Source organism: Aquarana catesbeiana, linkage group LG03 (genome assembly GCF_042186555.1).
Source record: "Aquarana catesbeiana isolate 2022-GZ linkage group LG03, ASM4218655v1, whole genome shotgun sequence".
Lineage (NCBI taxonomy): Eukaryota > Metazoa > Chordata > Amphibia > Anura > Ranidae > Aquarana > Aquarana catesbeiana.
Window position 1 is genome coordinate 621,871,570 of NC_133326.1, and position 12,812 is coordinate 621,884,381.

The 12,812-nt window shown below is 40.7% G+C and overlaps 1 protein-coding gene across 1 annotated transcript in view; it reads left to right on the forward strand.

Annotated features, from left to right (window-relative positions):
* PLPP5 (phospholipid phosphatase 5) overlaps positions 1-12,812 on the forward strand; it is a 45,766-nt gene that overhangs the window by 840 nt on the left and 32,114 nt on the right. The gene's annotated exons all lie outside the window — the stretch shown is intronic.

Sequence of the window (12,812 nt, forward strand, 5' to 3'; positions counted from 1 at the left end):
CACATGCAGAAAAGCATCTGGAACACATCTGGACTGCGTTTTTATGGTGTGAACTGCCCCTCAGTCGTGAACTCTATAGATTTATTGCTCTTGCTCTGATGGTCGCAGCGATACCTCACATGTGTGGTGCAATCACGGTTTACATATGGGCGCCGGACATACATAAGTGTTTGCATTTGGACAGGGGCGCTTTAAGAGCTGGTTCACACCACAAAAACACACTCCAGATCCATTCCGGATGCTGTTCCGCATGTGCGTTTTTGGCGGGTTCCGGTGTGTTTTGAGTTGTGTGTGTGTTTGTTTTTTTTTTTTTTTTTTTTTTCCACTGTACTGGGATCCGGTGCATTTTTGATGTTCTACTTTTATTCTGGAACTGACCACAGTGTTGTAAACTATGCCTTTGGAAACCATATAACCTACTTTCCATGCGTGTTTTAGTCATTTCTTTGGTAAAAGTCAGCAGCTACAAAAACTGTAGCCGCTGACTTTTTTTTTTTTTTTTTCAATAACATTTTATTTTATTTTGTTACCAAAGTTTACATTGCATAGAATACAACAGGAAAGGGTAGTAGGAAAGTGCGGTACATGGTATTAAACAAACAAATACATGTATATGTAGTATTTTCCTTAATGTATTGCAAGAGAGTTATGGTTGCTTAGCCAACATGGTTGCAACTGCTTCTCAACATCACATATTAAGAGTAAACCTCTCATACCTGATAACAAAAATAACTTATGTAGTAAAAGCAAGAAAAAAGAAGAAATAAGAAAGAATAGGTAAAGAAGAGAAGTAAAGTCACCTGAGTGAGTCAATGATCCGTTTATAAAGAGTCCTCCCAGAGGCGCCACAGCTCCCAGACCTTATCATGGGCTTCTAATCTGTCCTGCATCCTGGCCGTCATCTTCTCCATCAATTCCACATCTTTAATCCTTGCATACAATGCCTCAGGGGTAGGGGGGGGGGGGTTTCTTTCTCCAATTCAATGCCATGAGGTATCGTGTGGCTGTTAAAATATGGCGCACTAGTTTTTTATTGGTTTTTGAAATCTTTAGTGGGGATAGGCCTAGTAAGAAAAATTTAGGGGTCATAGGAAGTGGTTTTCCCAAGAGATTGGTCAGTAACTGCTGAACTTTTCCCCAGAAGGTGACAATTTGAGGGCACTCCCAGTAAATATGAAGAAGGGTACCCCTGGCTCCCGAGCACCTCCAGCATCGATCTGAGCTAGTAGGGAAAATAGCATGAAGTACGTCTGGGGTCATGTACCAGAAGAAAATTATTTTATATGCGTTTTCTTTATACAATGTGCAAAGTGAACTTTTCGCTGCCTGAGACCATATCGCCCGCCATTGTTCCATGGAGAATTCCTCCTTAAGGGCTTTCTCCCACTTAATCATATAGAGGTGTTTGCCTTGCGCCTCCACTGAATCCATGCGTTTTTGATGCAGAAAAATCTGTTTTGAGACAGATAGAGCTTTCTTTTGATGGTGTTTAATCACCACTGGGGTTTTTTATTTTTTGCTAAACAAACGAAAAAAAGACCAATAACTTGGAAATTTAGAAACTTAGTTTCTGTTATAAAAGTTTGTAAATAAGTAATTTTTCTCCTTCATTGATGTGTGCTGATGAAGTGGCACTGATGAGGAGGCACTAACATGTAGCACAGATAGTTGGGAATTATGAGGAGACACTGGTGGGCATTACTGGTGGGGCGACACTGGTGATCAGGGCCCTGATTATCAGTGTAGATGTCCCCACTGAGAAAAGTCACTGATTGGCTCTCATGCGCTGTCAGTGTGAGGAGAGGAATGTCGATAACCAGCATTTCCTATTTATACTGTGCTCAGTCTGTAAATCGGACACAGCTGATCACATGGTAAAGAGCCTACATCATAGGCTCTTTACCGCGATCGTTGATACGGAGTGTCCAGCACAGATCTTTGCGCTGCACGAAGGGCCCGTTCTGAAGGATGTCACGTGATGTCCAGTCAGAACAGTAAAGCCACCACCCGGTCGTCAATCTGCTATAGGCCGGACGCGAAGGTGTTAACCTTTTTATTTAAATTGAGTTTTTAATGGATATATATATATATATATATATATATATATATATATATATATATATAATTTTTTTTTTTTTTTTTTTTTTATTTATTTTTATTTTTTTATCATTCAACTCTCAAGGAGAGAAATGCATCCCTTGTGATAGGTAACGACGGGTACTTTTTACAGAGAGATTTAGCCATGGTTCACACCACACTACTTCAGCGTGATTTCAAAGCCGCAGATCAGTTCGATTTGGATGTGCGAGTTCATTGTACCTTGCAACTTGATTTTACAGATGTCAATGCAAGTCGCAATAAAATCACTGAAAAGTAGTGCAGGGACCTCTCTTTTTTTTTTTTTTTTTTTCAAAGTCCCTGTAAGTTGCAATGATTTGAACGTTTCCATTGTCGCAAATGGGGTGCGACTTGTCATGCAATTTGTCAGTTCAAAAATCGCATGACAAGTTGCTTTGGTGTGAATGAGGGCTTAGACCCCTGATCCCTCCCTTGCCCCCCAAGGCAGACAATTTAACCGAGATCGGTTTGATCAGCTGCTTCTCTGGCCAGATAAAGGCAAAACTGAAAGCAGAAGTAGATCTTCTCAGATCACCCCTGACCCACCGACCCCCCCCCCCCCCCCCAAATGCCACCCCATCTTTACTACCGCCCCCTTAGTTGCTAGGAGGCTGGCACAGCAGCCAACCTCCTAGCAACTAATGATGCTGTGACCCAGCCTCCTAACAAACACTGATATGTGAATCATCGGTTGCTAGGATGCAGGCAGCTGGGCTGTACAGCAGCCCTAGTGGTTATGGTGCAGGCAGGTGCACCTAGTAAGCATAGTAACACTGCCCTGTTTATACATGGCAACATTACTGAGCTGCAGTGAGGGTGGAGTGTCAGGTATGGAAACTCTGGCTTTACCTACAAAAAAGAAAATGCATTTATTATTTTTTTTCAAAAGGCGGACATATCCTTTAAATAAATAAACCTATTGTGTGACGTCAGAGTGCGACCTAGTCTTCTGTGTGTGCCAAAGTACTACGTGTCCTTTAAGTACTGAGTAAAGCAGGTTTTGTAGGATGTCACGTTAAGCCTCTTTTACTGCTTTCTGTATCAGATGCAGGAGGTGCAGATTATAGCTTGTTAAGTTTACTTCTCATAAATCTTTTTCTCTTTAAATAAAATAGGAACCTTGAGGGTATATCTGCTGGTGAGAGCTAGTTACTGGTTTACAGATAAAAATCAGTTCAAAGGCTTAACTGTTTGTTTGTGTTTGTTTTTTTTTTTTATTTTTTTTTATAGTTTTGAATGGAGTGAAGAGAGATTAGAACACCTGTCGTTTTTTTCTTTATGTCTGTGTCCTCGTTGGGGAGATTCCCCCTCTCTATTTGTCCTGTTTACCATTATCATTGAAAGTAAAATACCACATTTTGGGTTGTTCCCAGAAAAGTAATAGAGGGGAAATCTTTAAATGGGGACACTAGGTCTGGTGACCGGGGGGGTTCCCAAGAGATTGCTTTAATTTGCCGGGACTTCCTGGTTTGGCTATGGAACAGGAAGTGAAGGTAAATCTATCCATTGGGACAAAGAGGGAAAAATAAACCTGACGGGTTATAACCCTCCCTTGCTCTATCCAGAATGAAAAAAAGCGTTTTTGCCTATAGTTCTACTTTAAATTTATTTGAATCATGATACAAAAATTAAGGACATTTTTTTTTTATTTATTTTTTTTGTGCTTGCTAAAATTGTTCTTAGTTTGAAAAAAAAAAAAAAAAAACTTAATGCAGCCACCATATGTAAGGACTAGTAAGATGCATTATATTACATTTTTGTATTGGGGCTTAGACACTTTTAAAGCGTAAGTTTTTTATCCAAAAAAAAATCGGCACAAGGAACATTAAAGCGGACTTACATCCAAAAGTATGAGTAGCAGGTATTCTGCAGGGGGGAGGGGTGAACAGGGTTGACAGCTACCCTTCTCCACTTCCGGGAGACAATGCCGCAGCGCCATCCCTCGGAAGTTCGCTCCTCCCTCCTCCATAAGGCCAGTTAGAAAGTGCAGCGCGCTTCGCACATGCGCAGTAGGGAACCGGCTGTGAAGCCGAAAGGCTTCACTGCTGGTTTCCCTTGCCTTGAATGGTGGCGGCAGCACCCGAGAGCTGATCCGAAAATCCTAGTATTAAAAGTCAGCAGCTACAGTATTTGTAGCTGCTGACTTTTCATTTGTTCATCGGGGGTGGAGGCCCTCTTTTAACTTGCAATCAATGCAACGTGTTCCTTGTGCATGTGACTCTTTATTTTATCTTTCTCCTCTGATTTACGTTTTTTATTTTCATTTTTATTTTTTTATCCCCACACCTGCTTCCATAATCTTGCAGGGTGGCAGGGGTCAGTAGAGCTCGAAAACCAATGACAGCCCTCCTTCAAAAGTGCAGAATATGCCCACCCTTTCCTCCATTCATAGAAGCTGTACTATAGCTTCCACGAATGATATCCAATCTATGAATAGAGGAGGTGGACCTTTCATTCATTCGCCCGTCCTCCATTCATAGATCCCTTTTTATTCATAGAAGCTGTAGTAGGACCTCTATGAATGGAGGAGGGGAAGAAAGAGTGGGCATAGTCTGCCTGTCCCATTTCCCTCGGCTCCCTACAAGTCTTTGTGTATGTATGTATTTATGTATGTGTGTGTATATTAGAGCTGCACAATTAATCGTTAAAAAATCGTGATCTCGATTCACCTCCCCTGACGATCTCTCCTGCTGAGTTTGCCGATTCTTTCATATAAACAAGTGGAGAGATTATCTGCTCACTCAGCTGTCAAAAGAAAGCATCAGGCAGTCTGCCAAGTTTAGAACTTGAAACATTGTAACTAACTTCCTTCTTAGATCAAAGGGATAGAACTTCTCTGTGTAAACAAATAATCTGCCAAGCTTTAAACAACGTGTAAATGCAGGAAGTTTAACCACTTAAAGTCTAAATCTTTTTCTGACACATCTTTCTTAAGTTAAAATCAATATCTATCTATCTAATAAAAAATATATATATATATTTTTTTTTAGCAGAGACCCTAGGGAATAAAATGGCAATTGCTGCAATATTTTATGTCACACTGTATTTGATCTATCCTCTAAGCAAAAAAATCGTGATTCTCATTTTAGCCAGAATCGTGCAGCTCTAGTGTATATGTGTGTGTGTGTGTGTGTGTGTGTGTGTGTGTGTGTATATATATATATATATGTATATATATATATATATATATATATATATATATGTATATATGTGTATATATATATATATATATATATATGTATATATATATATATGTGTGTGTGTGTGTGTGTGTGTGTGTGTGTGTGTGTATGTATGTATGTATGTATATATATATATATATATATATATATATATATATATATATATATATATATATATATATATATATATATATATATATATATATATTAGCCACTTTATTAGTTCAATTGTTGGTAAGACAAACGGCTAATCAGCCAATCACATGGCAGCAACTCCATGCATTTAGGCATCTAGATGTGGTGGGGACGACCTCCTAAAGTCCAAAACGGAACATAATGTGGGAAAAAACGGTATTTAAGTGACTTTGAACGTGGCATGGTTGTTGGTGCCAGACGGGCTGGTCTGAGTATTTCAAAAACTGCTGATCTACTGGTATTTTCACGCACTACCATCTCTACGGTTTACAGAGAATGGTCCAAAAAAGAAAAAATGTCCAGTGAGCGGCAGTTGTGTGGAAGAAAATGCCTTGTTGGAGTCAGAGGAGAATGGGCAGACCGCTTTTAGATGATAGAAAGCTAACAGTAACTCAAATACCCACTTGGTACAACCGAGGTATGCAGGATACCATCTCTGAACACCCAATACATAAAAGCTTGAAGCAGATGGGCTACAGCAGCAGAAGACCACACCAGGTGCCACACCTGTCAGCTAAGAACAGGAAACTGAGGCTACAATTTGCACAGGCTCACCAAAATTGAACAATAGAGACAAGGAGATTTGCATCATGCATGTGCAGCGATAGCATCACGCAGTTGCTGCAGATTTATCATGTCAATATGGACCAAAATCTCTGAGGAATGTTTCCAACACCTTGTTGAACCTATGCCACAAAGAATTGAGGCAGTTCTGAAGGCAAAAGGGGGTCCAACCCAGTACTAGCAAGGTGTACGTAATAAAGTTGCGTGTGTGTGTATATACACACACACACACACACTCTCTATTAAAATGTCAGGCTTCTGTGATGCAAAAAAATGAGACAAAGATAAAATAATTTCAGAACTTCTTCCACTTTTAATGTGACCTATAAACTGTACAACTCAGTTGAAAAACAAACTGAAATCTTTTAGAGGGGAAGTAAAAATAAAAAACGAAATAATGTGGTTGCATAAATGTGCACACCCTCTTATAACTGGGGATGTAGCTGTGTTCAGAATTAAGCAATCACATTCAAACTCCTGTTAAATAGAAGTCAGTACACACCTGCCATCATTTAAAGTGCCTCTGAATAACCCCAAATAAAGTTCAGCTGTTCTAGTAGGTCTTTCCTGACATTTTCTTAGTGGCATCCTACAGCAAAAGCCATGGTGCACAGAGAGCTTCCAAAGCATCAGAGTGATCTCATTGTTAAAAGGTATCAGTCAGGAGAAGGGTACAAAAGAATTTCCAAGGCATTAGATCTACCATGGAGCACAGTGAAGACAGTCATTATAAAGTGGAGAAAATATGGCACAACAGGGACATTACCAAGAACTGGACGTCCCTCCAAAATTGATGAAAAGACGAGAAGAAAACTGGTCAGGGAGACTGCCAAGAGGCCTACAGCAACATTAAAGGAGCTGCAGAAATATCTGGCAAGTACTGGCTGTGTGGTACATGTGACAACAATCTCCCGTATTCTTCATATGTCTGGGTTATGGGGTAGAGTGGTAGGACGGAAGCCTTTTCTTACGAAGAAAAACTTCCAAGCCTGGCTAAATTTTGCAAAACCACATCTGAAGTCTCCCAAAAGCATGTGGGAAAATGTGTTCTGGTCTGATGAAACCAAGGTTGAAATTTTTGGCCATATTTCAAAGGATATTTTTGGCGCAAAAAAACACTGCACATCACCAAAAGAACACCATACCTACTGTGAAGCCTGGTGGAGGCAGCATCATGATTTGAAGCTGTTTTTCTTCAGCTGGAATAGAGGCCTTATTCAAGGTAGAGGGAATTATGAACAGTTCCAAATACCAGTCAATATTGGGACAAAACCTTCAGGCCTCTGCTAGAAAGCCGAACATGAAGAGGAACTGCATCGTTCAACATGACAACGACCCAAAGCATACATCCAAATCAACAAAGAAATGGCTTCACCAGAAGAAGATTAAAGTTTTGGAATGGCCCAGCCAGAGCTCAGACCTGAATCTGATTTGAAAATCTGTGGGGTGATCTGAAGAGGGCTGTGCACAGGAGATGCCCTCGCCTTCTGACTATCGGAGGGTTTTTGCAAAGAAGAGCGGGCAAATATTGTCAAGTCATGTTGTGCCATGCTGATAGACTCATACCCAAAAAGACTGAGTGCTATAATAGAATCAAAAGTTGCTTCAACAAAGTAATAGTTTAAGGGTGTGCACAATTATGCAACCAGATTATTATTTTTTTATTTTTACTTCCCTCCCCTAAAAGATTTCAGTTTGTTGTTCAACTGAGTTGTACAGTTTATAGGTCATAATAGAGGTGGAAAAAGTTCTGAAATGATTTATCTTTGTCTCATTTTTTTACATCACAGAAACCTGACATTTTAACTGGGATGTGTAGACTTTTTATATCCACTGTATGTGTGTGACCGAAAATAAAAAAAATATATATATTACAGTGTGACATAAAATATTGCAACAACTGCCATTTTATTCTCTAGGGTCTCTGCTAAAAAAAAAAGAAAAAAAAAAACCCACTTCCTGGGGCCATTTTTTGCGATACGGCACTGGGTCGCTTTAACTGACAACTGCGGGGTGGTGCGAAGCTGTACCCAAACAAAATTGACGTCCTTTTTTCCCCACAAATAGAGCTTTCTTTTGGTTGTATTTGATCACCTCTGCGGTTTTTAATTTTTGCGCTATAAACAAAAAAAAAAGGCGACAATTTTGGAAAAAAAAAAACATAATTTTTTACATTCTGCTATAAAACATGTCCAAAAAAATTGTAAAAAAACTAATTTATTTATCAGTTTAGGCCGATAAGTATTCTGCTACATATTTTTGGTTAATAAAAAAAAATCGTAATAAGCGTATATTGATTGCTTTGCGCAAAAGTTATCGCGTCTACGAAATAGGGCATTGATTCATGGTATTCAGTAGGGGTGCAACGGATCAAAAAACTCACGGTTTGGATCGTACCTCTGATCAGAGATCACGGATCGGATCATTTTCGGATCAGCAAAAAAAAAAAAAGACGACAAACATAACCCCCACTGCTGTAATATCCACAGACTCCCCGCTGTATACATACCTTACAGAATAGAAGCCGGTCAGATCAGGTCCACGAGTTGAGGGGTGATGACGTCAGCACGCAGCTCACCGCCGCTGTATTGTCATATTCCGCTCTCCATCATGGAATGCTCCGAAAGTGATGTTGCTGCCAGAAATTTCGCACTGTGCATCGCAGTTTGCTACGGAAGTGACGTTCCGTCGCTGCCATCTTGCTACACCCGACACTTGTCCACAGTAAGGATAGACTAATGCCCCGTACACACGGTCGGACATTGATCGGACATTCCGACAACAAAATCCTAGGATTTTTTCTGACGGATGTTGGCTCAAACTTGTCTTGCATACACACAGTCACACAAAGTTGTCGGAAAATCCAATCATTCTGAACGCGGTGACGTAAAACACGTACGTCAGGACTATAAACGGGGCAGTAGCCAATAGCTTTCATCTCTTTATTTACTCTCAGCATGCGTGGCACTTTGTGCGTCGGATTTGTGTACACACGATTGGAAATTCCGACAACTGATTTTGTTGTCGGAAAATCCGATGGAAAATGTGTGATGGAGCCTACACACGGTCGGAATGTCCGACAACAAGGTCCTATCACACATTTTCCGTCGGAAAATCCGACCGTGTGTACGGGGCATAAGAAGGGGGAAAGCGGACATGTTACACCCACCAGAGTTTTGCATTTTACACGTATTTATAACAGTAAAGTGAGTTTATATAGTGAAATACAGGACTTACAACTCCCTCTGACTACTTAGATCTTGAATTTTAAAAGCAGCGGCAACCCTGCTCATCTCACAGGTTTGCTAATCTGACAGAAAGTTTGCTGCTTTTAAAATTCGGAGTTCAGTCCTGTAGTTCAGTCCTGTATTTCACTATATAAACTGACTTTACTGTTTTAAATACGTGTAAAATGCAAAACTCCGGTGGGTGTAACAACATGTCCGCTTTCCCCCTTCTTAGTGTATCCTTACTGTGGAGGAGTGCAGGGTGTAGCAGGATGGCGGCGACAGAACGTCACTTCCGGAGCATTCTATGATGGGAAGCGGAATATGACAATACACCGCCGTCGCCGGGAGTACCAAGATGGCCGCCGCTCCGGAGCTAAGCCGAATCCGCGGCTCCGATCAAGGGGTTAAATGTGTTCCCTGTCTGTGTGTTCTAACTGTATGACTGGGGAAATGCACAGATCCGTGTTCCTGCTTAGCAGAAAGACAGGATCTGTGTGATCTCCCCTGTCAAAACAGAGATTTGCCTTGATTTGCTCTGTCACTGCGGGGAGCGATCGCTGGTGGCCAGCGGACATTGAGTCCGCCGGACCCACTGATTGGCTCCCCAGCTGGCGCACGTCCACAAGAGTTCACAAGCTGACCTACACTTACGGCAATTTGCAGGAACGAGCCAACCTGCTACATTGTAATGACGGTGGCTGATCGGCAAGGGGTTAAGTGGTTAAACTGTCCTCATTTACAGACTGAAGTTCATTCCTTTGATCTATTCTAAAAGATACTTTTTGGTATGCACCAAAAAATGCAGCAGGATTTTTAACACGGCTTCAAAAGATGCCGATAATGGCTGACCATAAATTCATATTAATATAATTTTAATATCAACGTCTCTGCACTTGTTAGGTGTCATGTACATGGGACGTTTTAAAACCTCTCCTGAACGATTTAACTTAACAGATGGTAACCGACGTTAAAAAAAAAAAAAAACGCCCAACTGCTCCTAAACGTTTGTTTTCCAGCAGCCTAAGGCCTCATGTACACTGCTGCTGGTAAACGAACATTTAGGAGCAGTTGGACATTTTTTTTCAGCTGCCCCTGAACTCTCCTCTGTTATCTTATCAGTACATGTACACAGGGTCATTTATAGTCGTTTCTAGGCATTTGAGTTTAGAGGCCTTTTTTGGAAAGCAAAAAAATGGGTTCAGCACGGATGTTCAGAGGCATTTGAAACGCCAAATGCCTGTAACAGCTTGTAAATGCGGTGACTCTCGTTTTTAGCTGTGTTTCGTTTTTATAGGCGTTTTTAATGGAGGTACATTTTTGACTATTTACAAAGCAAAAAACGCTTCCAAACGCAGCATGTAAATGCGGCACAACGGATGTTTTTAAACGTCGGTTACTATCTCTCAAGTTACATCGTTCAGGAGGGACTTTAAAACGCCCCGTGTACATGAAGCCTTACATGAATGAATTGCGTAAATGCTGCATAGAGATCGGGGGGGGGGGGTGTTGAATCGATATCGCTATTTTTTTTAAACGATTAATTATGCAGCTATAAAAAATGTTATATATTAGAGGTCGACCGATCTGTCGGCCTATTTTTTTTTTTTGCATTTTTTAATTAATCGGCATCGGCCGATTGTACTGATAAAAAAGGCCGATTTTAAAACTTCAGCGCGACTTGCAAATGATTCTGTAATAGAAGTCAATGCAAGTTGCCTGAAGTTTTCCCTTGTCTCTCCTATCTGGGCAGCCAAGTCAGCAAAGAGATACAATGTTTATACTTATCAATGGACTGAACTCCATGTGGAGGAGTTTTCAGTTTAACCATTTAAAGACTAAATCTTTTCTGACACTTGTTGCTTACAAGTAAAAATCCTGTATTTTCTGCTAGAAAGTCACTTTGAACCCCCAAACATTATATATATATATATATATTTTTTTAGCAGAGACCCTAGGGAATAAAATAGCTGTTTGTTGCAATATTTTATGTCACATGGTATTTGCTCAGCGGTCTTTCAAACGCAATTTTTTTCGAAAAAATACACTTTAATGAATTAAAAAAAAAAAAAAACTAAACTAAAGTAAAGTTAGCGCTTTTTTTTTTTTTCGTCCAAAAGTTTTGATTAACTGTTTTTGTGTATTTAATATTTAAAATATAGTTTTTTTTTTTTTTAATCTAAATTATGCATACAAGTGAACTGATTGGAGGTTTGTTTTGTTTAACCACTTGCTGCCCGCCCACCGTCATATGACAGCGGGACGGTGCAGCTGTTATCCTGGGCGCCGTCATATGACGACGGCGGCCCTTCCAGGTCCCCCAGGGGGTGCACGCCCGCCGCGTCACTCGGGTCCCGGTGCGCGTGCCTGGCGGCCGCGATGTCCGCCGGGCACCCGCGATTGTCCAGTAACCAAGCAGGACCGTGGATCTGTGTGTGTAAACGCACAGATCCACGTCCTGACAGATGGGAGGAGACTGATGATGTGTTCCTTGTACAGAGGAACACCGATCGGTCTCCTCCCCTTGTGAGTCCCCTTCCCCCCACAGTTAGAATCACTCCCTAGCAGCATGATTAACCCCTACAGCGCCCCCTCCTGGTTAACACCTTGATTGCCAGTCACATTTATACAGTAATCAGTGCATTTTTATAACACGGATCGCTGTATAAATGTGAATGGTCCCAAAAATGTGTCAGAAGTGTCCGATATGTCCGCCGCAATATCGCAGTCACGATAAAAATCGCAGATCGCCGCCATTACTAGTAAAAATAATAAAAATGCTATGAATCTATCCCCTTATTTTGTAGACGCTATAACTTTTGCGCAAACCAATAAATATACGCTTATTGCAATATTTTTTACCAAAAATATGTAGAAGAATACGTATCGGCCTAAACTGAGGAAAAAATTTGTTTAAAAAAAAAAAAAAAATTTGGATATTTATTATAGCAAAAAGTAAAAAATATTGTGTTTTTTTTTTTTTTTTTTTTTTTTTTCCAAACTCTTGTTTTGTTTATAGCGCAAAAAATAAAAACCGCACAGGTGATCAAATACCACCAAAAGAAAGCTCTATTAGTGGGGAAAAAAATTATAAAAATGTCATATGTGTACAGTGTTGTATGACCGCGCAATTGTTATTCAAAGTGCGACAGCGCTGAAAGCTGAAAATTGGCCTGGGCAGGAAGGGGGTGAAAATGCCCTCTATGGAAGTGGCTAATAAACATTTAAATGTAAGACATTTTCTTTATCATTTATTACTTAAGGCTGGAGTGGGCATGCGTTGACGGTAAAACGCTGCTAGTTTTAGCGGCGCTTTACTGTCATTTTAGCGGCGCTATTCGGCTGCTAGCGGGGCGCTTATAACCCAGCTAGCAGCCGATGACGGGGTTAAATGGGCCCATGTAGCGCCGCTGCCGAAACGCTTTGCAGGTGCTTCGGCAGTGGTGCCCATTCATTTTAATGGGCAGGAGCGGTGGAGCAGCGGTATACACCGCTCCAAAGCTGCTGCTTGCAGAACATCCTGCCA